Source organism: Linepithema humile, chromosome 5, assembly GCF_040581485.1.
Source record: "Linepithema humile isolate Giens D197 chromosome 5, Lhum_UNIL_v1.0, whole genome shotgun sequence".
NCBI classification, from domain to species: domain Eukaryota; kingdom Metazoa; phylum Arthropoda; class Insecta; order Hymenoptera; family Formicidae; genus Linepithema; species Linepithema humile.
The window spans coordinates 8,252,248-8,280,012 of NC_090132.1; the positions used below are offsets into that span (position 1 = coordinate 8,252,248).

The 27,765-nt window shown below is 39.3% G+C and overlaps 2 protein-coding genes and 1 long non-coding RNA gene across 6 annotated transcripts in view; 2 read left to right on the forward strand and 1 right to left on the reverse strand.

The window, feature by feature from the left end:
- Nucleotides 1-5,732, forward strand: part of LOC105674628 (homeotic protein ultrabithorax) — a 176,651-nt gene extending 170,919 nt beyond the window's left edge. Inside the window, exon 6 of the mRNA XM_067354821.1 lies at nt 5,246-5,732. The gene's annotated coding sequence lies outside the window, so the exon portion shown is untranslated. The remainder of the gene's footprint in view (nt 1-5,245) is intronic.
- The window catches only part of Antp (Antennapedia), a 98,152-nt gene that overhangs the window by 42,815 nt on the left and 27,572 nt on the right, over nt 1-27,765 (forward strand). The window contains exon 1 of one of the 4 annotated variants that reach the window (XM_012371073.2): nt 376-1,499. The exons of 1 other annotated variant lie outside the window; for it this stretch is intronic. The gene's annotated coding sequence lies outside the window, so the exon portion shown is untranslated. Of the gene's footprint in view, nt 1-375; nt 1,500-15,857; nt 17,904-25,935; nt 27,206-27,765 lie in introns of those variants that run through there. 2 more of the 4 variants (XM_012371064.2, XM_012371082.2) reach the window with 2 other exon arrangements.
- On the reverse strand, nt 6,153-25,425 carry LOC136999893 (uncharacterized). The gene is made up of 3 exons (XR_010890173.1): nt 23,787-25,425; nt 7,196-7,522; nt 6,153-6,909 (listed from the first exon to the last, which is right to left on the reverse strand). It is a non-coding gene; the product is annotated as an uncharacterized lncRNA (long non-coding RNA).

Consider the following 27,765-nt stretch of genomic DNA (forward strand, 5'->3'; position numbering starts at 1 on the left):
CTACGTTAAAAGCTTTCCTCGCCATCAAAGTAATTGCCGATATATAGGTACTCTATGAGAGCTGCGATGCTGTTAAAAACGTGTCGAAATTCGGCATCGAAGTGTTACAATGGGCAAAAAATTATATCCTCTCAAATATTAACAAAAATTTGTTACACTTTTAGTATTTGTGTTACGATTATTTTATTTTCTATATCTTGTTCTTGTGAGTGAAATAGAAGTAGAGAAATATTAAAAAATGCAAAGTCATATTTCAACATATAATTATTTAAAAAAATTTATTTTTATGTTGAAAATTAATACAAAATCGTATAAATAAAATTAAAAGATTATAATGTTTGAATTTTTTGCGAAAGATGAAAAAATTCTAATTATATGTAGCTGTCATAAATTAATGATTAAAAAGTCATTCTTTTTCCCTGTGGAAAATATTCTGAGGTGTGCCCTGGCTTCGATGTTCGACGATATGTGGCGAGTCAATGTGAGTGCTTGTGTGCTGTGGCATCCGACAGGTCGTATAGGTGTGCACGATGTTTCCCGCACGCGCTCCTTCCTCCTTCAGCGGCGCTGCCTGCCGTCGTATCAACATCGCACTTCATAATCCTGGCAGTGTTTCTGCGCGCCTCGATCCGTTAGCTTACTCGATCGGTTTGTTCCTTCTTCTTAATATTAGTTTCATTGCAGTTTAAAAAAAAAATATTTAAAAGGAGGAGTACAGTTCAAGAAAAGGGTACAATTATATGTTGTTAGTTACCAGTTATACCTTCGTTCTCCGCTTCGAATTCGCAATGAATACCGGAAGTCATTACTTCCGCGCGTCAAACGTCTGCTGTCTAGTGATTTCGGACAATTGTGGCCTTATGCTTCCGTCCGTGAACGTCTGACTTTTGTTTTGTGAACGTAATATTCCAATTGTGATATCATCTCCTGCATTAAATTCACGTTGCTCTCTGAATTATGAAGTTTTTTACAAGAGAGTTTTCATATGAAGTTTATAATATTATAATTTCGGTTACGTAATGTTATATAATTTAATTTGCATTAATAATGCGTAATATTGCACGAAACATTTTGCACTAATTTTATCAACAAATTTTCGGACTCGTTCTACTGGTGTCGTATAGAGAAAAAAAATGGACACATGTAAAAGATATTTTTAATCACTCTGTTAAACTGGTTTCTTACGTCGCATCGGAGTATTGCGCTTTGCATATAAATATTAATTTATGCAATGTGTTGCCGGCAGCCGTACGTGGCGTAAGATAATTTTTTTTCCTTGATCGCTTATGTTTTACTTGTTTATCCATCTTCTTTTCGATTTTTCTATTTGCATCTTATCATGCACAATATGGCCAAGTTATTTTCATTATTTCATTACAATGCAACATTAAACATATCAAGATGTTAATTAACATAAAAACATGTTTGTGCAACTTAAATTGTGTGAGTTGAACATTTTATCAAAATAGTTATCGTTACTAAGAGAAGTCAGACAATTGGTAAGTGGATACAATTTTTATTCTATGTCATATTTTTGTGTACTGCACTTGCAAATTATTTATAACAGTTTGCTCTTATATTTTTTTACTGACAAATTATACCAATATTTAAGATTTAATCTCTTGAAAGAAATTTGTTGAAACTTGTTTTTAACGTCACATATATCCTTGAACATGTATCGAATACCAAGCTATTTTTTTAAAAACGTTATAAATATCACAACTTTTTAATTTATTAAATATTGAAAATGTTTTCTCACTATTCATTTTCTTACTTATAAATTTTTTTAAATTTTGCAATTGTTTTTTGTTTAATATTGCTCTAATTACATTAAAATGAGTTGACATGCTTTAGTTGCTAATTAATTTATACAATATTTAATTGTACTAATACAAATAAAATATTAGACAATTTAATAACATTAATGATAACAATTAACTACAATAATAAATAACAAATAATTTCGATTCGCGTTTTTCCAATTTCGCATAGGAATAGAAAATGATAGGAATGATGGGGAGAACAAAAGAATTCCCGGATGCTTTGATAGGTAGAGTAAAAGGAAGGAAAAGAAAGAAAGGAAGGAAGAGGCGAGATTGGGTGGAAGGCTAGGTGTAATTTACCCTTGAGGCCCCGTGGGTGGTTGCTTCGTTCTTGGTTCCGCTGTACAGGATTGGTCGGACGTTTGACAGTTGACGGATGATGAGGCGGCCTTCCAGTTCCCCTTTCGTCCCCCTTTTACGCCCCCGACGTGCTGATTTAGTCCCGGAGTTCGGTTTCTGGCGCGTCCATTATCCGCCGCGAGGCAAAGTCGAGCCGGGCATAACGGGATTATTAGCTGAAATAGGCACATATGTCATGTATCTCGAGCTCTTTTTTTCCACACTCGTCCTTTATCCCGTCGCGCTTCCTACTCGCTGGTCAGAGATTGTTAGTTAGTGCTTCGGCCTCTTTCTTTTCATTCATCATTATAAATTTTAGAACTTTAGTTAAAATTATAGAATTTTTCAAAGTAGCGTATGAATTTTATAGATTATTTAGAGATCAAATTAAGAAATTAAAATTTCTTTATCTGTGATTACAGTTTATGATTTTTTATTATAATTTAATATAATTATAAGATTTGGTAGCAGAAAAATGACACTTCTAGGAGATATATTTGCATGTATCTCTGTGCAAAAAGATATATAGTGAGATAATATCGTGATATATTCTCCATTTTGGCGCGATTCTTAACTAGTTTTATATAAGGCGCGGAATGAGCATCCAAGGCGTAGCTTGTCGCAACGTAACGCTTCGATGCATAGCTCGAGATAAGCTAGCCTTTCGCCGAGATGTGGATCTAGGAACGATGCGCGAAATGTCTGATGTGTAGTTTCTGTATTTCTTCTTAGTTGTGCTGGATGTTAAAACCACAGCACGAGCACCGCGCTGGTGTCGGACTTATCTATTCTGTGATCTGCTGCGCAACGTAGATTGCGATTGCGCGAACTACTGCGTGGTGCTTGAATGTTCTCGGGATCTCGATTGCGTGGAGTTAGAGAACCGGTTGAGATCTACGCAGTTTTTTACTTTCGAACAAAATTTGCAATTTTCTCCAACCGCTAATATTACGCGATTAATTATTTTTTACATATATTATTCGAAATATAAATATAAATATTTATAATATAGAAATAAAGTAAAAATTTGCACACACATGAATATTATTTAAATTGATGTCCTAAAAAATATACTTCGAGTCTTAAGAAATTCTAAAATTAATATGTAAATTAAATGCAATTTAAATTAGATTTCAAGTCCTCTCACAGTTCCTCTCCAATGCTTATATTATGCATAATCTAAATATAAAATCGCTACGAAAATAGCGTAAAGGATTTTAAATGGCAGACCTTAGCGAATTAAGAAAAGTAAATTAATCCACGCGATTTCGATTAGCGTAGTTTGTGGAAGTGGATGATCCAACGTATTTTAACAAACTAATTAAGACTATTGTATGAGTTTATCATCGCGCACGTGAGTAACAGACTGGCTGCTCGTTTTGTATGTTTTGGAAGGAAGTTTGCTATGCGTGAGAGAACAGACATACATCCTCGCAGAGCGATTAAATCTTACTTTTCCACGACTGGGACGTATATACTCGCAAAATGGTTATATAGGCTAATTGGTCATCGTCGTTCTCTGCCTTTCACCTTAATTCTTTCCCAACGTTTTACTCCAGATTATCGCTCTTGATCGTCACATCACAATTTCCTCGAGCTTCGACGGGGTATGAGTTACTGCCTCTACGAGGAGTATTACTACCTGTCCAATCCGGCTTGCATGCTCAGGCCTAGTCTGCCATTTATCATCTCGTTTTATAGTCAACCAAACTTGAATACTGGACCGCCCAATAAATGATTCTTTAGAAAATTTTGCGCGTAAAAAATAACATAATATGTAGTTCTGCCTTTCTACATTTTGATACTATAATTAAGAAATATACAACCCCCACCCCAGAGAAAAATATTGCAAACTGCTTTATAAACATGATATTACTTTTAGTGCACTTAAATATTCCTTGATATATCGTTAATTAATTTTGAAATCTCTTAATCAAAGAGATGAAATTTTTCTTGGACACGATATTTATTAGCAATTTTTATATAACATATTTTTTTACTTAAGTCCGAAATTCTATTCACTTCTGAGCGTTAAATAAAAATTTGTTGTTAATTATTAAAATTTAATTTCTCAAAATCTAGTCTCAATATTAAATAAATTTGTAGCTGTCTCAGTTTAAACGGTTTTTTTTAGAAAAAATGGGTTTGTGTGAAATTTATCAGACACTTCGCTGCTGAAATTTTACACAAATCTTATAAAACAGTTTACATACATCTGCTTGCGGAACAAGTTATTCGTTCGATCGATATTTAACTGATACTGTTCGCCATGCAGCCCGAGATTTCTTAGGAATCATGGCAGCGTGCCTTCACGTATACGTTACCCTGCCCCATCGCTAATAATAGACTTTGGCACCTTGCTTACTCGCGGACCACCCAAACGATCGTGCACGAGGCGAAAGGATTTACGTTAAGCGGACGCTGTGTGTGGGACTAATTGGTATTACAAGAATGGTGAACGTGGACACACGGATCAAACAGTAGATTGATCCGAGTGATTGATAAACAGTGCCACGCGCCTGTCCACCGAACAAATATGATCGCGATGAAGGCGACAAGCCATCTGCGCGTATCGTATATATTTCGTAATTCGCGGTCGATTCTTATCAACGAAGTTGCAGAACGTGATATTTAAAAATATTATGCGCAATCAGAAACGTATTCGAATTTTATAGTATAACAAATTTTTACTTTTTTATTTGTCATAGAAAATCAAAATATTAAGTTTAAAATTTCAGTAGAAATATGCTAGATATATTTGCTAACATTCGTAAGAGTGTGTATAGAGTCGTAAGAGCGTTATAAATGGATGATAAAATATTAGTACATTTGCATATAATTGCAATTCATCAGCGTACTATTTATAGGCGAGATAGACTGTTAAACAATTTAATTTTGCAAGAAGAATGGCGCGTTTTTCATGTCTTAACTCAACATACTTTCTAGTTCGTAATTTTTTTTAAATTTTGATTATTAGATACCGTTTTTCTTGCTCAGATAAACTATAAATGCTTTCGTTTGTACTGCAAAGTAAACATAAAATCAATATCGTTATCTTTACGATGTTTTTGCCCGAGATTTAGGCTCGGAGATGTTTGGAAATTGTTGTTTTTCCCGCGAAATGGACCAAAGCCCTCTACCCAATTTTGCTGGAACCCAAACGTCCTCCACCTTCCAGCAAAATGCAGCAGATGGCGGTGGTTGTAATTCTATCTCAAGGCCGCTGCCCGTGCTCGGCAGCTGTTTCCGTGGTGCTGCCACCCTTCCGCACCCTGCTCGAGACGAAGGCGGTACTGACCTGCGCATGTCCCGCACCTTCATAACACAGCTCGAACGCCATGGGTGCCGGCAAATTTATGACCCGTATCATGGTGCGGCATCTAAACGATTATTTGCCGTTAAACGTAAACGGCTTTTAAAAACGAGCCTGTATAATAGAGTAAATATAGGCTTGGTGTTCAGACCATGATAAATTTATAGCTCCACTTATGAAGATTTCGCATCGGCTAACTCTGACAGTTCAGAGATGGATTACTGAATTTCGTTCGCGAGCCAACTCTTGAAAAATCTTGCACTGAAATTATGTTTAATAATTTAAATATGACTCTCATATATTAATATAATTTAAAAAAAAATTAAATAAGATGTATGTATGAATGTTCAGTAAAGCATTATTTTGCAGTAGTTACATTCTGCAAAATTACTTCAAATATGGAAATCCGAAATATGCGTAGAAATGCAAAATATTCCCATTTTATTTAATAATTTTGAGCTTAAAGAATTTATTTTTTTAGAAAGTAGAAAGCTAAAGGAGTTAAAGTAGGACATCTTAAAGTTATCATGACTTTTTAAAGCAGGTAGAGTCGCATCTGATATTTAAAGATTATTTTATTTTTTTACATAATTTATTTATATATGATTTTTTTATTTTGTTATTTTTACAATGTTTTTGCAAATACATACATTTTGGCAAAATTGATGATACTAAATTATAAATATATGACTAAAATATTCATGAATGTAGAAATTCTAATATATTATGAAGTTATTTATTGATCGAAGTTATTTAATGTTACTATATTTGTATTTTTTCTGATTTTTTAATTACTACAGTTAATGACATGCGAATAATCATGAGAAATCGCACGCGTAAAATGGCCGTATATTAAGTATGTATATTAAATATGTAAATTAAATTACATTATTGCCTCATTTAAATATATTAATGTCGTTTCTCTTTATTACAAAAGTCGAAAACTTAAATTATTACCATTTAAATAATAAATGACATGCAAATTTATTTACTTTTCAATACCTTGACTTGTAAAAAAATACGTCTGTGATTTACATCTATTATCGTAGATGAAATATTAATCATGTTTATTTTTAAATCAACAAACTTATATATTTTTAATGTTAAATAATGAAATCGTGAACTAATGATAGAATATAGATATCAATTTTGAATACTTTGCAGTACAATAAGAGCACTTAAATATTAATGAGGAACAAATATGAATTTTTGTTATTACATTATCATATCGTTTGTCATTAATTTGGCAAACCATGCAGATATTCTAGTCGTAGGGAAACCTCTTCATGTTCTATTCTTACAACTCGTGGCATCTCCCAGTCGTGGACTTAGTATAGCCCTGGCTCCAAGAAGATTTTAATTAAACCCGCCCTTCCAATGTTGCGTCTGATTGGACGAGCTAATCCCGTTCGTAGAAAATTTAGGGTTTCCTTTCTGGAAAGACAAACTCTCGAGAGCACATTAAAATTTTTTCATGATTCAGTGAAAAAATTATAACAATATATATAATCGTAAATGTATTCATTATTACAGAAGATGAAATGCATGTTACAATATTTTACTGATTGTAATCTTTTTTATATGAATATTATATTTTTAAACATTATTAAACATAAAATTTGTAAAAGTATTTTTCAGATATGTATATTTTATGATTTAAAATTTAAATTTAAGATTTAAACAAGACACATATTGAATTGTATATTATTAGACAACTCACATTCATGTTTTTTTTCTATCGTCATAAATTTTTCCGGACAGGGGAAAGTCGTGATAACTTCATCAGAACGCGGTATTTTCTTTGTCGGGCCTAAATAAGTCATTTGACGAGTTTTTAGAAGATCGAATGGAGAAGCATTTTAGTTGTCTTAAGATGGCAGGGGAGGGTCGCGGGAGGAGTAAAAGGAAAGCACCACATCAGGCGGATGACATCTAAATCTTGTTTTTCGTTTCACGCTGACTGCCCGCCCTTTCGCTGGCTATGCTTAGAGCCAAAACTCCCTTTCTTCCTCCTGCCCTTCGGAGGGGTGGATCCTCAAAGTACACTCTAGAACAAAAGTTAAGATAATCTATAAAGATAATTTCTAAAACCCTGTCTCATTTGATATAATAATGCGACAAATATACTAGTTGTTGATATACGTATATTTAAATGTAGGACTAAATATACAATAGTTTATTATTTTTTTACGTAATATTTTTTACATATTGTGTAAGAAAAATAAAATAAGAATTCTTTTTCAATTTAATCTAGTTTTTTGGAATAGTGGCGAAACTAGCCGGATGTTATTTTCTGAGGACTTTTACTTGGAAAACATATATTATGTATACAGGCATCTTTTTGCGTAACATACCGAAACGACGCTTTTATATTTCTGTGGTAGTGAAAGTAAACTACAATAGTCGCAAGCATGTGAGTGTTCCTCTAAATTTCATCGGAAAAACGAAACAAAGGCACAAAGGCGAGTTTCACTTTCGTTCCACTGCCGTTTTGTATAGGGAAGAGCGATTCTGGTAAAATAATCATATTGAAAAAAAAAACGCTTAGATCCAATGAAAGCTACTTTTCATTATAGTTAGTGCACAATTGGCTTATTTTTATTATAGTGAATTTTAAATCGTGAAGTAAACTAAAAGAAAAGAGTGCTAATTATTGTTTTATATAGGTAAACGACGCTTACTTTACATTTTTAACATTTTATTTCATTATAATTCTTTAAATGATTATTTTTACGTCATACAGTTTTTGCGTGCTCTATTTTAATAAAACTCATTTTCTATTCTACTCCATTGACGTTGTCATATAAACAGTACATTTTGAATTACTCAAATTACGACAATAGATGTGCAAAATTCATTTATGTAAATCACCGCGCTTTGTCTCAACTACTCTACTTTATCGGCGCGTTAAGAAAACATCTCTTTCTCAAGTGCATCTCTCTCTCGGACCACTCGAATTGAAGACATCCCACTATCCAATCATTTCTTAATCTAAACAGGACCTCCTTCTATGTCACTGTCGTCGTCAATAAAATGACGAGTCTCGGACCACTTGAGTTGCAACACCCCACCCCTTCCGCGCATATCCTATCGCGCAATCTAAACAAGGTCCTTCTCCTGCCCCACTATTGACGCTGTCAACAAAATGACGCGCCTCGGACCACTCCAAGTGCTTGCTTAGCGCAGCGCCCCACCTTTCACCTTCTATCCTTTCGCATGAATCGCCGCGTAATTTAAACAAGACCTTTTTCCTAATCTCCTATGGGCGTTGTTAACAACACGCGTTTCGAATCACTCTTGCAGTTGCCCTCTATCTCGCTGTGCGTGTACATGACGCGAAGCACAATTGTGTATCTCTTAATAATTCTTTCACGCATAAAACATTGAAATATATTGAATAGTTTTTATATTTTTGAACAATTCTACACAATATTTATAGATTAGTTTTGATATATGTATATCAGCGTTTAACAAAATCTTTTTATATTTTTCAAAATTTGAAACGTATTTAAAGTTATTGAAGTTTTTAATTAATAATAAAAATGTAAAAAATGTGATATTTGCTTTAAATACAATTTGCAGTACAAATTAATTTTCTACAAAACAACATAAAAAAACAGCACTATTGGTTTTCTATTTTGCAAATCTAGCGTGGATTTCATAGCCATTGATATCACTAGTCGCGAGTTTCCACGTAAAGCGCCGCCCATTCCACGAAATCGTGCACGTGTGCAACGCCGGATTCAGCTGCCTCGTTCGGTTCAGGAATGAATTATCGCCCGTTCGGGGCTGAGCTCTTTCATTTCCAGTCTACGCGGTAGTCCCATCCTTTTCTCTCTTCGGTATCGGCCGAGGCTGCAGACAGCAACGCTTTTTTCTCATCCCTCTGCGATACCTCCTCTATTCCTCTCTCCGTTTTCTTTTTCAATTTCCATCACAGATATATCGTATCGTTTTTGTTTCTGTATCACTTTTATATGCTTGAATAATTTTTATCTATATAGTTTGTATTACGTGTTAATACTTTTGAATAATTATTAACAAGATTTTTCCAAAATCTGAAGTAACAATTTTCCGCGTTGCTTCTGATATGCGTATTTTTATATTTCTATCTTAAAAAATTAAAGATTTATTAATCATTTGTTATTAAAACATTATCATAAACTAGAGATCAATATATGCATTGTTGGATGATTGATAGATTTATTGGTATAACTATCAATTATTTTAATTGCATAATCTGTATTATCTATGTGAGTTTTGTAGAGAATCTTTTAATTATTTTTTCGAATTGTGTTGTGGAGCCAATTTTCTATCTCGAAACTCGTTCGGAGATTTGCCAGTTATTCCTCTGAGAATAGCTGAGATGGAGGGCAAAATCCGTCAGATCCAAACGAGGCAACCTTCATCCTGATATTTGTTCTTGTCGGAAAGGGTCAGACAGGGGTCACCATTACTAAAAATGTAATCCCTCGACCGCATCTTACACTAGATTACTTTCTCAGTTAAACTCGCATATGAATTTATTTCTAAAAATGGGTTATTGTTATAATTCTAGCGATAAGATATAAGTCTTTAAATTCTATAGAGTTGTGAATTATCTATTTCTATATGTTGCTATATATACATTTTCAATACTGTACAAGATCTACTTTCATTAATTAAGTTGATCGATTTAATCGAAAGTTGAAATAATTTTATAGAACAATCTTTGATTGCGACGGACCTTTTATTTTTTATACTTTCGAGTTGATAGAAAAAACCGTTTCTGGGGGGGGGGGGAAATCCTTCGTAATTCGGGCAAAGAGAAATGGCATGCGGGGATACTGGGGACACAATCAATTGTTTTCGTTTTGAACCGTGCTCCAAGATCGAGGATGAAAGAAGGCACACGAGGAGGGTAAATTGGAATTCCGCGATGCGAAGGATGATGCTCCCCCGTTTGGCCGGGACGGGGAGAGGCATGCTGGAGCGCGAAAGAAGAAGAAAACGGGCGGTGGAAAAAGGATAGAGTGGAAGAGCGGGGAGGAGAGTAGCATCCAAGGAATATTTACTGCCATCTTCTCCACCACTTACCCACAGATTCACTGCCTGAAGTTGTAAACACCTCTTAACTATATGGAGATAGTATCTCGGTTTCCCTTCTCGTATGCCCTAAACTGTTACGTGGGTGTTGCGACTATCATTAATTAGATTATCATATGATTTCAGCGATATTTTTCTTTCTATTTATACGTGCTTTATAACCAACATAGACGTATACATTAATTATTCCGTGTCAAAAGAAATATCCTTTATATTAATTACACTGATTTATTTAGTTTCCGTAGGTGATCTCTAGTATGCTATATTGAATATATTTCTATCAATAATTGATTTGTTACAGATTTTTTATTTTGAATATTTATCTGCAATGGCAATTATTTTATACACGGAGGAAATTTTATATAAAAAATCACTATAATACAGCAATAACCGCGGACCATAAGAGAAATTATAAGTGTAAATACTATGGCCATTATGTGAAAAACATAGTACAAATTTTTATATGATCTGCGGCTACTGGCCGTACATAGTAATTTTTTATATAAAATTTCCTCCGTGTATTTATATGAAATCAGGAACCTAAATCAAATATTTTAATCAAAATGGAATTTTAATGAGTATAAAAAAATACTAAATTAAAATAAACGACAAATTGATATTGAAAAAAAATTGATAATGGAAAGTTTCTGCTATACGAAAACAATTAAAACGATACTTTTTTTACAAATCATTATTCATGATTACATGGAAACGTAAAATATCAAAGGTAAAGCGTGCATACTATGTATTGTAACAATAATCATTCTGAATTAAATGAAACTACAACGCTGTTGCTAGACCGATTTCCCACCATTTAATTTGCATATCGTACACCTTCGTGTTATATTTGTTAACGCTAGAACGACACCGATCGATACACTGCCGCCTGCTTGTAGTTTAGCGTTCACCTGAACAAACGGTTTACATATTCATCAATGCTTGGATCAACATTTGTCGCTCGGCAAAGAAATTTCGCATTTAAACGACCTTGCTTCACGGCACGACATCTTCTTGTTCACCATGAAAATGCGACGTTTTTCGTACGAATATCGAGATACATGACGATTTATGTGTTCTGAACTTGACTTGTTTTCAAAACCGGTTTTGCGTGCCATCTCGCTTGACCACGGATTATTCAATCGGTAACTGTTTCTCAATTTATACACACCGAACTTTCAGCGGTACTTTTGTAGCGTGATTTATTGGGTAAGATTCAGCGTTGGAAAAAAAAAGTGATATTGATATGCCAAAAAAATGCTACTGCCTTATTTCGCAATAGATGTTGCATAATATTATTTTAAAAGCACATCATAGCAAGCACATCACAGTAGTATATTATCCATTGTGTTATATAATACCTCTTAAAGTATTGATATAATCCTTCCTTTAATACAATCAATAATTCGGTGAATGTAAGAACCAACGTGATTCGAGGGAAGTTTTTGAAGAAATAACTGAACATGAGGCACAATAACAGCGGGAATAATTTCCATCTTTAATCAAGTAGGATTATTCATATCACAAAAAAATAGCGTGCTCTGCCAACTAAGAAACGGTAGCGCCGAAACAATGAGCTGATGCGTTCTCCGAGCGGCTGTAGATGGTGGAGACGTGGAGATATAGAACGAGAGAGACAAATAGAAGGAGACGGTGAAACCCACTAAATCAATACTCTGCCATCGCTCTGGCTCATCCCCTCGCCTACCCCCTTAGTCCACCCCCCGAGTCGTCAGCCCGCTTCTCTTCCCTCCCCCCCGACGTCCTCCTTCACCAGCGTTTCTCCGTTCCGTTCGTTCCACGCCACCCTTCGTTCCACCCCCGTCACGCTCTCGAGGCGAAACTTCTCTGGCTCCGCTTCCACGGGCTACTCCCGCAGAGAGTTTCCTACCATAGGGCTGGATTCTCCCTTATATGCGTCAGTATAATCTACCCGACGCTCACGAAATGTCGGTGACGCGTGAAAAACGTATATTCATACGCGTTACGCACACACGTTCTCCCGTTTGCGGCTATTTCGTTTGCCATTTTGTATTTTCCAACGGAGAGTATCTGCTATAATTGTAGCAAATAAGATTTTTATTTTACGCTATTTTCGCTTGAGTCAATGTACATATGTTGCCTGAGACAAATCGTCATTACATTAAACTTTTAAGAAAAAAGAAAAAACAATGAAAGAGATCTATTAAATTTGATATACCGGCTTCGCAATTTTAAAACGCGATATTCTCGTGAAGGGTTTCAGAAGTGACTGTCGACGACAGAGCTTCGCTCTGCACGGATAACGGAAAAGCGATATCGCTACGTTGGCACGTACTCTGCAGATCCAAAAAGATACAACTTGCATGGAATTTTAATTTAAGTCTACTCTTGGAAACGATAGGAACTTTAATAGAACAATCTTATATTTTTATACGCGATATATCGTTGACAATGATATTACATTATGGAAACCAATTATGCAATTAAAATGATTTACATTTAAAATACTTTGTATCAGGCTGACGGAAATGTTTCATTTTGCTTTTAACGTCAATATTACCTTGCCTTTAATTGTTAAAAATATATGCGTTTGAAATGCGGATAGGAGTAAAAATATAGACTGTTTGTCATTTGATTTTACTTATTCGGTATATTTTAATTCTTTTATACTTTTAGACAAAGCAAATTTAAAAAAAAAATGTGTAACAAGACAGTATTCCGTAAGATACGATTTTTTGCTGGCTCGTGTGTATCTTGTCATTTATTTTTTTGTAAATATCTCTTAATGCTAAAATTTAATTCCAAATGAGATCTTTACCTCACATTGTGGCTGGAAGGCCATATAAAAGCATCGATAAATAAGAATCGATTATCAGGCGGCACAACAAGACGGACAATCAAAGCATTCTTCAATTGTCATGAAGCTCTGTTTATTGCACGCGGACATCACGCGCCTCATCGACAAACTAGGTCACGTAGTTCTTTGGTGGCACACACTCACGCAACCATCCGCGACCATTTGCAGACGAATGTTGAGCGTATCTACGATCGTGAGATACAACTGGCTGCGTGGGCCATGAAAGAAGTGGAAGGAGGAAGAGGTTACTGATTGTGAGAAGGGGCCCCATGCGCGCATGGGCGTCTGCGTGTGTGCGACTGCCCAAGACGAGGGTACGGTAGTAGCCCCAATGCGTCTACAATCGAGAGCTAACTGGACAAATGAACGGTTGGCTGCTTCTTGCTGCTGACGATATTATCTTCGCTATTGATGGCGTTATTACATCCCGGCTTACAACCTTTGGAAATGTACAGCGAGTTTAACTCGCTGTAATTTTATATAATTTTTATCGTTGAAATTTTGCTTACTTCGAAAATATTTTATTTCTAGAATTATTTCGCCCCTTTTAACGATAGTATTTTTTAAAATCAATCTTGTATGTCTAAATTGTACGTACAAGATAATACGAACGGACATCTTATAAGTGACTTGAGATCTCGATTAATAACTAAGAAAATTCTGTTCTACTGCCTGCTTCCTCGTAAAAAGAGCACCAAGTCCCAAAAAGTCCAATTACACGGCCGGCAACTCCTGCTTTGTTTCACGGCCACTGCCCGTTGCTTCATACACCGCCTCTCTCTTTATCTACTTCGCTCACCGTTCTTTAGATTCCTCTCCTCGTTTTTCTTTTCTTTCCTACCGACGTGCGAACTTTTGCTGTCTCGGTAGCTGCCTAGTTTGTGATTTCTCGATGCTACCTTCCTACGCTCAGCACTCTACAACTTAGTGTCCTGTTAATTTCTTGCGATCCGCAGGACGATTACCGCACTTGTCTGAAAATTTAGCTCTTTCGAGGTCCCTTAAATCTCTCGCAGTGAGTTAAACCTGCAACAGCAACTCAGCGTTTCGAAAATACGTTCTCGTGTCACGTCACAAATCTTGCTTCACTCTTTACTTTGGAATATGTATAGAAGGAGATCTATGCAGCTTAAGAATACTATAAATATATTTTTATATCTATTATATATATTATTATTAATACAATTCTATTATCAATATTATTTATACTACAAGTAATATACAATTTGCACATGTGAGTGATACTTTTTGGCCTATAATCTCAACAAAATCTTGCTTTTTGTTAGTTTTGCACTACATTTGACATACTTTAATCGACGCGTGAAAATAGATTTGAAAAAAAATTGACATTATTTGCAAACTATCTAACGAATTTTGTTATGGCCATCGCTAATAACACCGCTTTGTCAGCGGTGGCTTATTTGCTTTTAAATTAGACAGATAATGACACCAGATAAAATTTAAAACTTGCTAACAAGTAATTAATACCGTTATAAGTGATGTAATACATGGTAATAGTAAGCGATATTTCGACGGAACGGAACAGAAACTGCGATTAATATTTATAACGTAACGCAGTTGCACTCTTTAGTTACACTCTTTATGTTCCGTATACGAGCATGCTTATGTTCCGTTGCAGCGCGCAATAGCTGTTTAGACCGTGTAACACCACGAACTCATCACGTTTTTGTAATAAATCATAATTGTATAATTAACTCAGATTTGTTGTCCATATCAATTAACTATTCTTACATTGTTAAGCTGTTTTTTTTTTTTTTTTGAATAATTACATCAATTAGCAGATCTCGAGGGATAACGAAATTATGCGCAGATTTGTATATTTTGATAAAAAAATTAATATTGATGGACAGATTATACGAGCATAATCAGACCGGCGTATACGTCTCGCTAACGTATGTCCGCAGAGCACTATTTCCCTCGAAAAATATTTCAGCGTTTTATCTGACTTTACGCGAGTCGATGTTAGTAGTCTGATAGGATTACGACTATCGCTGAAAGATTGACGGCCGAATCCGTCAGCGACTTTCTACGGCGTGGACGGGTTCGGGATTTTCTGCAATTTTCTCCGCGGCCTTTGCTGCGCAGTAGGCCGTGCACGTTCGGAGGCTCGAAAGCTCGGCATTCAATTCGAATCGCGTACGCTTGCGGTTGATAGAAGCTTGAATGAGTGGCACGTGGATGCGATGTGCGCGAGTGTACAACGGTTTAGTTAGCGTCAGCAATGTTATTTTCAGCATTTTTCTCGGGATTAAAAATAGTTGCGGGAGGAAATAGATTCGTGAGTGGATATGGGCCTCGAGGCTGAGTCGGCTCTTCCTCTCCGTTGAATACATGTACAATAAATTATATGATTAAGTGTAATTCAATAGCTCTCTCTTTCTCTCTCTTTCTCTCTCTCTCTCGACGAAAACAGCCATCGTGTGTCATCGAGTAACTCGGAAATAGAAGACGAGATATATTGCAATCTAATTTCAAATGGTAGAACGATGCCGGTCACTATTGTCAAAAACAATGTCATTAATTTATTCGAAATTTATCGTCACGATTTTAATATCGAACGTGATTTAACACTTATTCGTGGGATATCTTGAAATGTAACGCGCAAATGTAGATTTTTTGTTATCTTTAAATAGTTCAATATTTGATTTTGCGTCATTGCGAAATTGCGTGACGTAATCGGCAACGGAGGACGCCGATTAGACGCGCAGCGCGCTGTCTTTGTTGACGCAGGAAGTAGCAGCGTGACAGTATATACGGTAGACGCCTCGAGTGTCCCGTGTTGCCCCTCGAGTCTCTCTCCGTGTCCCGAAGACGGACGCGGGGGAGAAGGGAGATTCTGCTGCTGTACACAACCACCACCGTGCTGGATCACGGGGGCGTCAAGAGAAGCAAGAGCCGTAGGGAAGGCCAAGGGGGGATACGGGTGTATCGGGGGAGTGAAGCTTAACGCATGTGCACAGGGCGCCTCGCGTCGCGGCGCTCCGGTCCCGCCGGTCGGAGGCTGCGAAACCGAGCGGGCGGAATTCGCGGATCAGAGTCGTCGCATCTCTCGCTTAAGATATACATCACCGCGGCACCGTCCGCGGTTTTCCATGGGTATCGGCGAGCGCAGAGCCGTCCCGACGCTGGCCGACACGCACCAAGCGCCCGCGAGGACCGTCAATCGTGGACGGGATGCCGTGTCCGGAATTCGCTCGGTGACGAATGATATCATCCGAAATTGCGGTCTTTCGCGCAACGCGATACACGTGCGATACGTCTTGAAGTGCGACGACGACGACGAGTTCGCCGGAGGACTTGCGTCAGCGGAACAGAGCACCGAGCCGACACGACGATCGAGTTCCAGTTAACGAATCCTGAAGGATTGATGCTTATTTTTCTTGGTACTCTGAAATAAAAAAGAAACTGGGATCATTGTGCTTTAGCTCGAGTTAAAGTTGTATGAGAACGTTGTATGACTGGAGAGAGAAGTGTGGCATCGTGAGAGACACCTCGTAAACAGACGCATCTTCGTCTATTCGAACTGTTCGTCATTGATTTCCGCATTATATCTTTAGAAGAAAGGATACAAAAAAAAACCGAAGAAACCAACCCAAGTTTGCAAAGCGGGGCTCGACTTCGCGCTCGTACCAGAAACTCGTTCCAGAACTGCGTTTCACATTGCAGATCTTATAAATCAATGTTAAATTGCAGCTTATTGAATATAGTGAGCTGCTCATCGACCTCGCACGAACGTTACCCTCGCTATGCCTTGAAGAAGCCGAACCAGTAATCCAGGCTTCTGTCGGCGATATCATCTGAATAAAGGTGCGAGAGTTTGAACGGCGATAATTTTCGGATGATCCGCTTCATGTTGCGCTAAGCCAATCGCTCGCTTATTTTTTATTGTTATTCATCAGCACGCAGTCCTATCAGCTGATAAATTTGCCACGATTTTGCGACATCTCCTCGAGACAATCCAATAACGTAAGAACTCACCTCGAAGCGCGGCACTGTTAGGATCGCAGCACGTTCCGAGAGTATTTTCTGTGTGACTCCTGCGGGTTCGTAAGATCGTGTGAAACGGTATCGCGAAGGCCAAGTGAGAAAAGGGTGATGGTGAATGGACTCACATGGTCACTCTATCCGATAGACAGTGAGTCTGCTCGAGGGACACATGGTTCGTCGACGGTGTTGGATTTTTCTGATCTCACGCAGTTTCCCGTCGTATCTGGCTCGGTGACTGTCGGCGAATCCGTTCGCTCTTCGTGGACAAAGACACCCGAAAAGGTGGTGCGTGAAAGGCAGTACCAGCCACGACGGGGCCCAGCGCCGGGGCGGAGACAAGGCCCCCGGTGCAGGGAAGACGCGAGGCAAGGGAAGAAATCGAGTTTAGCATAGCAGCAACGGCCCTGAAACTACAGGGGAGAGCGACTACCCCCTTGAACAGGGGGGAAACTAGGAGGCGACCTCGCCGACGGAGGCGACGGAAAAAGAAGCGACGGAGGTGAGCGGATAGTCAAATGGCTTTAATCGCCTTATTGTTGTCGTTCAAGATTGATGATTGTGTCTCGAAAAACGGTTTCACTCGAGTAGAAATTACGGTAGAAATTTGAGTAAAATGAAATAATATCTGCTTAACGGAGGCTGTAATCATGCTCTATTAGAGAGCATATACAATATTAACTTTAAGATGCAACAACTCCCTCGGCGATTTAATTGGGCGATTTAACGCGAGAAATGTTTAAATAGAAGCGGTCTAGTTTATCATCGTCGAGCGGCGCGAACTTTCTACGAAATACACGTTTTGCAAGTGATAGAGTTATAACAAATTGCGAAACAGGCGAGAGATAACGTCATTTAAATTAACGTCGAATCATAGTGTGGAATACGCTTCGACCGTCACATTACAAAACCTCGTAACGGCCTCCGATCAATGATCCTGCCAAAATTCGTTATTCACTTTCCGCTTATTCATCAAAATTTGCGCGACCATTGATGAAGTACGTGGACGACTGATAAAGCTATTCGTGATTCTTTCGCGACATCCACGCTTTTCATCGTGTGTTTGACTTTAATATCCAAATTATAACTTTCAAATATCAATTATGCAAAAAATATGCAATAAATATGCAATTTGACGAAATAACTATCATTTTCGCGTGATCTTTATATGAAAATGAGAAAAATAATGAATATTCTTATCGTCATCAAACAACTTTCACGCATTATGCCAGATAAGATTATATACTGCAGCGTTTCGTAAACAGGGCGGTTCGCGATGGTCGAAGATCCGCGGCAGAGATTAATGATGCGAAATTACGTTTTCCGAGAAGACGCTTATCGAGCCGCGCATGAAACGTGGAATATATCTGCGCCGCGTGCTTGAAACGTTTGGCAATTCGCTAACCGCGCTTAATTGTAATTGATCCGCAGTAGATTTCAAGGCGGCTTGTGCGGTCGGCGCAAAAACACAGATTCCAGTGTTAACTGCAATTTATCCGGCTTCTTATAGCCCGGTTCGGCTGCCGGTGGTCGTTTGGCCATCTCGTCCTGGCGTTTTACATCGCGCCGCAATTCCGTTTTTCTCCCGGCGTGTCAACAAATTTCATCGACGTGCCGATCAAATACTTATAATACTACTCTCCAGCCGTAATACGTGAGGAATTTCTCCAAAAAAAAGTGGGTTGGGATACTCTCGTCTCCTGATCGGTCTAGACTTAGCAGGCTTTCGCGATAGCTCCGTTTTTAATCTTATTATATCGGTATGCTATAATTTATCTCGCTCTACTTTTTGCATATGCAATCAATCACGGCTGATTTAGATTTTCAGCCAATTTTCACGTACGTTAATATCCTCGTCGAAATAATATAACATTTTGATGCGTTTTAAACATAAAATTATAAACATTAAAAAGAACGTAAACTTGGAAAACTTATTCACGTGAATTATTGTGTCAAGCCGCGCAAATGTTTCTCGCATTAATTGCGTTAACAAATTTTATCCAGTTATTACATACTTTCTATATCGGGCTGAGAAGGAAAATATCACCGATATATAACATTGGCCCATTTCATTCTCCGTTCCGTCGACTGTCGACATTGCGACGTTTCTCACTTTTTTTGTCCGCCGAACATCGGCGTGAAAAAAAGGGCTTCGGTACGGCGCAGATAGAATTCTTATCCCTAAAAGCAACGGCGCTGGTTGGCCGTGGGTTCCCCTCGCTCGTATTACGTCCCTTCCGTTCCGCGATAGAAGGGAGGAGGGAGCCGGTACAGGGGGCGAGCAGGGGGGGGATCGTCGGGGCAGGAAATGAAGGGAGTAGTCTGGGGTGATAGGAAAATTTGATGGAGGGTGGCAGAGTGACGGGAGGTATGGGAAAGGGGGGGAGGGGGGCGGGGGAGAGGAGCGGAGGGCTATCAATGACGCGTTAGAGCACGTCACGCTGCGCAATGCATCTGCCGCCATATGCCGTCATATATATTATCTTGGCGATACGTCAATTCGGCCACTGATCATTATACTGATTACCGCAGCACGCAAACCACTCCGCATGTGTGGCTGTTCTCATGACTCCGTTATTAATAAGTAAGGTTTACTTTTGATATCGGAACGCCGGCGGGCGTTAAGACGAGCCACTTGTACTCAGATAACTCGACGCGCAGCGTAACGTCGAATTCGTCGCGTAAGCTGTGAAAAAAAATATCCGTTTTCTTAGAAAGTATGTCGGCTAGTTGACCGCGATGAGTAAGTTCTAATTTATACCGGGGCGAAAGACATGTGTATTGCATTAAATGTATCAGCGAAAACAATGCCGAGTATAACAATAAAAGATCTGTATTGTCGGAAGGACGAGGAAACAAGCCAAAGAAGAGAAAAGAGGCGGTGAGAGATGCTGAAAAGAAAAAGCTCAGGTCAACTATACCTACGTCGGCCTGAGTCATAAATTTTGATATTATATACGAGGCCTCTCTTCTCGCTTCGCTAAAGGAAGAAAGAAAAAGGAGACAAAAAGATAACTCGACAGTGACGGAACCAACAATGCTCCCGTGAAATTACAAATTTTTGTTTTTTCGGATTCAAGTAAGCGCAAACTTTCACCGATTTCTCTTTAAAAGTCCAGCGCTGAAAAGGCAAAGTTAATACGATGATAAGAATGAGCTTGCACCGACCTTGCGACCTCATCTCTCTTTCCGTTTCACATTTCCGTGTTACATTCCAAGGTCGGCAGGAACGATCGCAGATCTCGCAAACATATGCGTCATTAAAAATGTCTGTTTAAATTGGAATTAATTTTTTACTTGGCATTTTCTTCTGATTAGTATTAGCATTTATATTTGTTTTATATTATCTGAATGTCTAATGCGCAAGAACATAGTGAAATAATTGCCTTCTAACGAAGAAATTTTTATAAAAAATATTATTTAAGCTCTTAGATAAATTAAATTACGGAACTTTTGTATCTGAAAATAATTTTATCGTTTATTTATATTTTATTGTGTTTTTCCAATTTATAATGTTAAGTATTTTTTTCGTAAAATGCTAAGAAGCGAGAGAGTTCGATATTTAGGAAGATTAAAGCTAAAGAAATTAGTTATCGCACAGTTAAAAACTATTTCTAACTTTCTGAAATAAATATTCGACTCAGTTATCATGTTCACGGTTCAAAAATCGTCTGGTTATAGCGGGTTTGCGGGTCCAAAGTACATTTTTATTCTGGGATAGAGCGAGGCGTATAACGCAGCCGACATCCCTTGTTATTTCTCCTATTTTCTGTTGCGATAAATCACGAATGCCGACGGACGGACTAAGGAAGTAGGGCCAACGGAGGGGAATCTCGTTGCCGGACGCAAAACCAAAACCATGGCGGCGGAGGACTGTCAACATTCCCGACAGTTCATAGAAGACCACATTTTAAGCAAAAAAATATTCTTATTCATTTTTGTTATAAACTTGATCCGTTACACACGTAAATCCGGAAGACGAAAGAAGAACTATCGAGTCGCCAATTGCATTTGATAAACGTGTGCCAATGCACATTTTAACCATAATTTAAGAAAACTTAAGGAAATAATAATTTGTTGAACGATTTTAGAAACAAGTAAAATTTTGAACATTGCACAAGCAATCATGCGCGAACAACTAGGTGATCGATTTTGTCGCAACGCGGTGGCTGTTACAATTAGCGCACTATACATCACGTGGATAACAAGGCACGGCGCCCCGAAGGCGTCGCACGTCGCTCTTGGACGCGCAGAAAAAAAAGGAGAAAAGACAACGGAAACAAAAGACGACGGGGGGGGAGGTGGAAGGGGAAAGGGCGGATGACATACGGGGGCGAGGAGGTAGCGACGTGCCGCTCACCGTCTCCAACGCGCTCTTCAAGAACTTTCTAACTTTTTCTTGGGGGAAAAGGCAGGGGATGAAGACTTCCCTCATATCCTTGCTTTTCCGTCGCTCCGTCTCCTTTCTTGATTTCTCTGCTCTAGCACTCCCTCGGACGCGTCGTTGTTGTCAAAAAACCCGCATGCCATTCATCTTGCGGATGAGAATAACACGAATTTAAGAAACTCGCGCTCGTAAACAATGAAGGCGACGCGCGCGCCCCTGTTACATAATTTCCAAAGTGAAGAAACGCTGTCTGTGTGTGAGTGCTCTACTATTTTAGGGAAGCTTTGCTCAGTTATTGAACTCATTTATTGGTGTTATTCGCCGCTGCAGAAAAGTTGGAATATTAAAAGATATATATCTACCGTTCGTTACAATGGTAATTAATTAAGTGATGCAAATGAAAGCACGGCACGTAATTTAATCCAGTAGTACAGGCGCGAATTTGACTGACTCAGTGCGCGTGCTTTGTTAATTTTGACTGAAACAATTTTTGTGCTTATATCTATGTCGTGATAAATCAGAGAAACATAATAATTAACGAAAATAATATTTTATGAAACTTTTTTATCTCTTCACGATAAAAGAGTGCCGGAAATATTTAATAAATTATTGTTGCATGACCAAATGACACGCCACTCTACCTTAAAAGTATTATTTCGCCTTACGTAAGTTAAATAAATTATCTGTACGAATCGATAATTGAGAAACTTATGACACATTAAACATTTGATCGACGCTTGTCATTCTGACAGATTGCTGCGTTCATAAACAAATATGAGTAAAAATAAGCGCATCTTTTATCGTATTATTTATTTAGGAAAATGAAGGAAAATATACACGGACGAAGAAGTGCGAAAATGTCAACAGATTGAAAGATATAAATGGGAGAAGCAAGAAAGTGCGGCAAAATTATCCGCGAATATTCCGGGCTAAGAATGTGTCGGAGCACGTGGCTCGAAAGATCAAGAACTGGTGGAATACACCTGGTGTGCTCTCATGAATTCGCTGCCGTTCCTCGCGCATCCCTTCTCCCCTCCTGAACTTTACACATGTAGCTAACAACGTTCTGTGTTCGGCGCGTCTGCGTTCTGCGCGGGGCACCGTGTTGAGCTTGTTGGTTATGCTAATGACGTTCGCACGCATGTAGGCTGTAATATTGTGGTGGAAACTCATGCACGGGCACAATGCCGTCCCGATTTGTTACTATAAAAGTCACGGAGCGTGACGTAACGGCGCATTAAACACGCCGATGTCTCAATAAGCTGTGCGCGATCTCAATTGGACACCGAAACACAATCTGACAATTGCGTTTCTTTAACGAGATGCAATCTGCATCAAAAGTCGCCGTGTCTGTTCAAATTAATTTGTTTGATAAATTATTGTATCTCGAACAATTGTGTATTTAGAATCGATGGACGAAGTTTCTTTTAATCGCAGCGTGAAATCGAAATACGCGCAAAATGTTCAATGTGTGCATTTTATTTGTTATTAATCAAATTAATTTGATGGCGTTACGGTTCTTACGAAATACTTACATTAGACGATTGTGCTTCGTAAGAGAATCAGCGTAATAAGTGGGCCGCGGGGAGTCGTAAGGATACCGCCGAGTCTTTTCTTCGATATACGACCACCATTTCCACACAATTGAGGGTGTTTCCTTGCTTCCTTACTTCGCGCGAGTTACGGCTGTGTGTGCGTGATCACAAATCTTTCCTTTCCCCGATTTTTCGCCGGTTCGGTTACCCGAAACAGTTTTTATCGAATTACAAAAAAACATCCATTACTATTTTTTTTTTACTTTATTATCGACGTATTCCATTAATATATTAAAATCTGATTTATTGAATTTATAGGTCAATTGGAGAAATTGTTAAAATAATTTGCAAAAATTGTTTTGCAATTGCCTTTGTCCCTTCGGTATTTCTTTGCAGCGTCAATTATCGTTAGCAAAATCGGTTATAAAATTATAGGACGCTAAAATTTTTTTTAGATACTCACCAGCATGTGGCACAAACAGATTGCACATATTAACGATCGACCCTGGATCGGGGCAATTATTTTCCAGCTCTTCTGAAATACCGGAACGTATCGATCGGATCGATCGACGAGTCAGGAGGAGAGCGTATGGTTGATGTGCGTGCGGTTACGTTAGAGGTCGGCTGTTCGGAGTTCGTCGGCAGGCAGGATATCATCTACCGTACCTCTCTCGTTCCTTTCGTACAACGTACAGGAGGGAGCGGCTACGGAGCAGCATATAATTATCGGTACCGTAATGGCGACCATAAGTCATGGGCGCTTCTCTCCCTCACTCGGGTCCCTCTCTTTCCCCCTTTGGATGGGACTGCGGGTCAGCCTGCGGGTAGAGAACGAATGCGGATGAGAAATCGAGTCGATTGGATAAAGTCATCACTTCGCTGCGCGGACACAGGCCAACTCCATTTTCTTTGAAAAAAATTTTCCACCCTCGTACGATCTCGGACGAATCTGGGAACGATTCGAAAAAACTTCTACATGTTAATCGTTGCTAGATGTGAAATATGAAAGGATCGCGATTTATTTCGTATTAAAATGATAATTATATCTACAGTCGGCTAAACGTTCTTTCCATATCATCTTGGCGCAATTCTTTTTAAATTGAATTATAAAGACACCAAAATTAACTCAATATCGATTTTAGATATTGCTGTTTTGCATAAATTTTGTTTTTTCCCTTAAGTTGTATATATTTACAGTAATATTAAATCCGTACTACAATGAATCGTAATTAATGACTGATGCTAAACGATAAATTATTTGATTTTGCAAGAGATCTAGCGCGTAAAAGTCACGGCCATGTTAGTAAAATCGCATTCTTCATTCCTGGCTTAGCGAAAGGTCAGCCTCCCAGTGTCGAACAATGGCGGTGCTCAGTGACAAGCCCTCGGTCATAATGTCGGTCCATACACTTTTGGAGTTCACGGACGCGCACACGCGTTTCGTCGCGCGATACCTGTCCCTAGCCGAGCCGGCCCTTCGACTGACATTCTTGCGTCTCGAGGGGCTGGGACTTGGTCACGCGTCAATAATAAAGCGAATGGGACCGGACGGAGAACAAAAAACAAGAAATTCCAGCAAATGCTTGGAGGATGTTTGCAATTTGGCAAACATTCATCGAAATATAATTTTGCATGAAAGCACGCACAGCGGTATTCTATTGCTATAAAACATTTTCCTGCTACGACTATTTTGGTACGGCTGTTCACGCTCCGTTGCGAAAGTGGGGCGGTCAGAAAGGAAATGGGCAAAGCCGAGGTCGAAGTAGAAGTCCGGAAACCGAAAGAGAGAGAGAGAGAGAGGGGGGGCAGGGGGGGGAATGATTTCGGAGCCGGAGGTGAATAAGAATTATGATTCGTTCGCGTCAGTGGAAATGAAAGGGACCGAGTCGCTCCCTCGATATTCGGATGCGCTTCTCGTATTTCCGTACTTCGCACATCATTCCTTATTCGCTTACTCCTTTCCTTTCCCATCCTGTTCGATTTAGTTCGCATAGTGAGGCGTACATTCAAAATAAGATACAAAATTTCAATTTGAAGAAGAGTAACGAGGCTCTCTTCAGAGATAAAGCGTTATATGAGAAAAATAAATTCTCTTCCGCAACGATATCTTTCAGCGTTTCAAAGTAATTTTCATTCGTTTTTTCTTACTGCTCCTGTTACTTTCGCTTTCGGACAAGGCGCACGATTTCTCGACATTGTCACAGCCGGCGGGTATCCGAAGAGGGATGGAGAAACGACTAGTCAAGGGAAAGAGAGCCTGTGACGTGGAGAGGGGGAGTTCGTCACGATGGGAGGGGTTGGTTTCAAAGGGGATTTCGGGGTGGGGTGCGCTGACAGCTCGACGCTCTCGTCCGCTCCACGCTCGACGGGAGGATACGCTTCTCTGCACACATTCACGTCCGTCCACATACGCGCGCACACGCACGCGCGACGCTCGCGGAATTGGTTAACGCGCGGTGGATATTCCAGCGTTCTGTCCCTCTTTTTTTCCACACTCTCTCGCCTTCTCGGCTCCTCCATTCTCGCTCCCCCCCCCCCTCGCACGCATGCACGTGAACACGCATACGCATAGTTCACGTCTGTTCGTTTCTCTGTGCGCGTTAGTCACGTTGTGTAGTTTCGTTTCTGTCTGTGCTTCTGCCGAGTCAGAAGCTCTGACACGCGCGGGCCGTATCGTGTGTACGCGAGCATTCGGGACGCGCACTCCGCTGTCAGCTCGTAGCAATTGGGAGTGCAAAGGAGCCTCGCGAGTTAACGTAGTAAAAGTTTGTCGGACAATGTTGTAATCGTTATCGCTGTTACGCACGCGTCGAAAAGTGGAACTCGATTTAGCGATACGCATTCGAGATCGCACATGTGTCTCACGGAGCATGTAAATCGCCGCACAGATCTATTTCGTCTAAAAATAATTAAATTGAAGAAAAGTGGAAGATAAAGATGTGCCAAATCTTATCACGATACTGACAGATCGCGCAAAATCAATTACATCACGTCAGATAAAATTGGCGGGCAATTAAATTTTGCGCGCATATATTTCACTGATTCACGTACAACAGAAAATCTACATTGAGAATTATCTGAGAGTCCTTGAAAATTACAACTGCACAAGATTCTACACATTTTCGACGATACAATTATCTGATTATACGCGCTGCATGTGCGAGCGAAGGAATAGACATTAATTAATCATTGTGTAAAAAATCACTCGAGCAAGAATGTCTCTTCTTATCCAGCAAGCTACATCGTCCGAGATCCACGAATCGCCAGATCGATCACACTCAGCCTCCAACTGCTAATTTAACATTGAGCGAGGGATAAGCGTTTAATAGAAATCCAAACACTTCCTAGACTGCAGTCGACAGCCACGCTGTTCAGAATACGCCGCGCAGTCGGCCGGTCCGTTACACCAGCGTGTGCACTGGGACTAATTACCGCCGTTACGCAGCTGCATCGCGATGCGAATCACCTAAATGCGGGCGCGAAAATTGCTGCGCTCTCGTCCGGGGATTCCTTGGTCGCGGCACTCGCGATAGGAAAGCGTGACGAGGGATACCGACAAATTGACACCTGTGTACACCTAATTGGCACCGTTTGCACAGTCTGCCGACAGCCGCCTGTCGGTTTTTCGCGGTTGACAACGACGACGCGGGGCCGATAAGGACGCTACGACGATCGCGTCCGGTACGCGTAATTGCCGGCCTGCTTGTGACTCGCGCTGCCTGTAATGTTAATTAGCTGATAGCTAGTGCGAAGAGGTTTTGCTGCCGCGCGCGCGGAAGTATGCGCCGAGAGGCAGTGGTGTGCGTAGTAGACGTGTGAATCGACGATCTCTAGCCGCGGGAAATCAACGCGAAGACGGATCATGTAACCGAAGGTTGAAAGGTATGTTTGTTTCGCGCGCTATAACGTTATTGAGTTGTCGATGAAAGAGATCTGCATCGCGAAGTCGTAAAAGTTCACTTAATCAAGGCGACTCGATTAGTCGATAAACCGCGCTCTAAATTCCTGAATTTTTTTCAACAATTACAAAGGCGATTTTATACGAGCAATTTATTAATTGATCGATGCATTTGATCGATTATTTCTAATACTGCAATTTGCAATTTTCCGATCTGCTTTTGTCTGGCGAAGAAATTGTAGCTCTGTATCTACCTGCATTAGGCGATTTACTTCTGACACTTCTGGAACGTGAAAATAAATGTCCCACTAAGTGCGACACCCCCGTATTATCGCGGATTAAGATCTTAAATCCGGATGTTTCAGATCCGGCGACCGATAGCAGGGGGCGGGAGACCGCACAGGTAACTTGGTAGTAAGAGCATCACAAGTCACTCGGTTACCTGAAAAGATAAGAGAGTCATCTCGTATAATAGTTGTCCGGGTCTCACCGGCTTTCCGGTTCTTCGTTTCGTCACGCACGCGATCTTCTCATGACTTCTTTT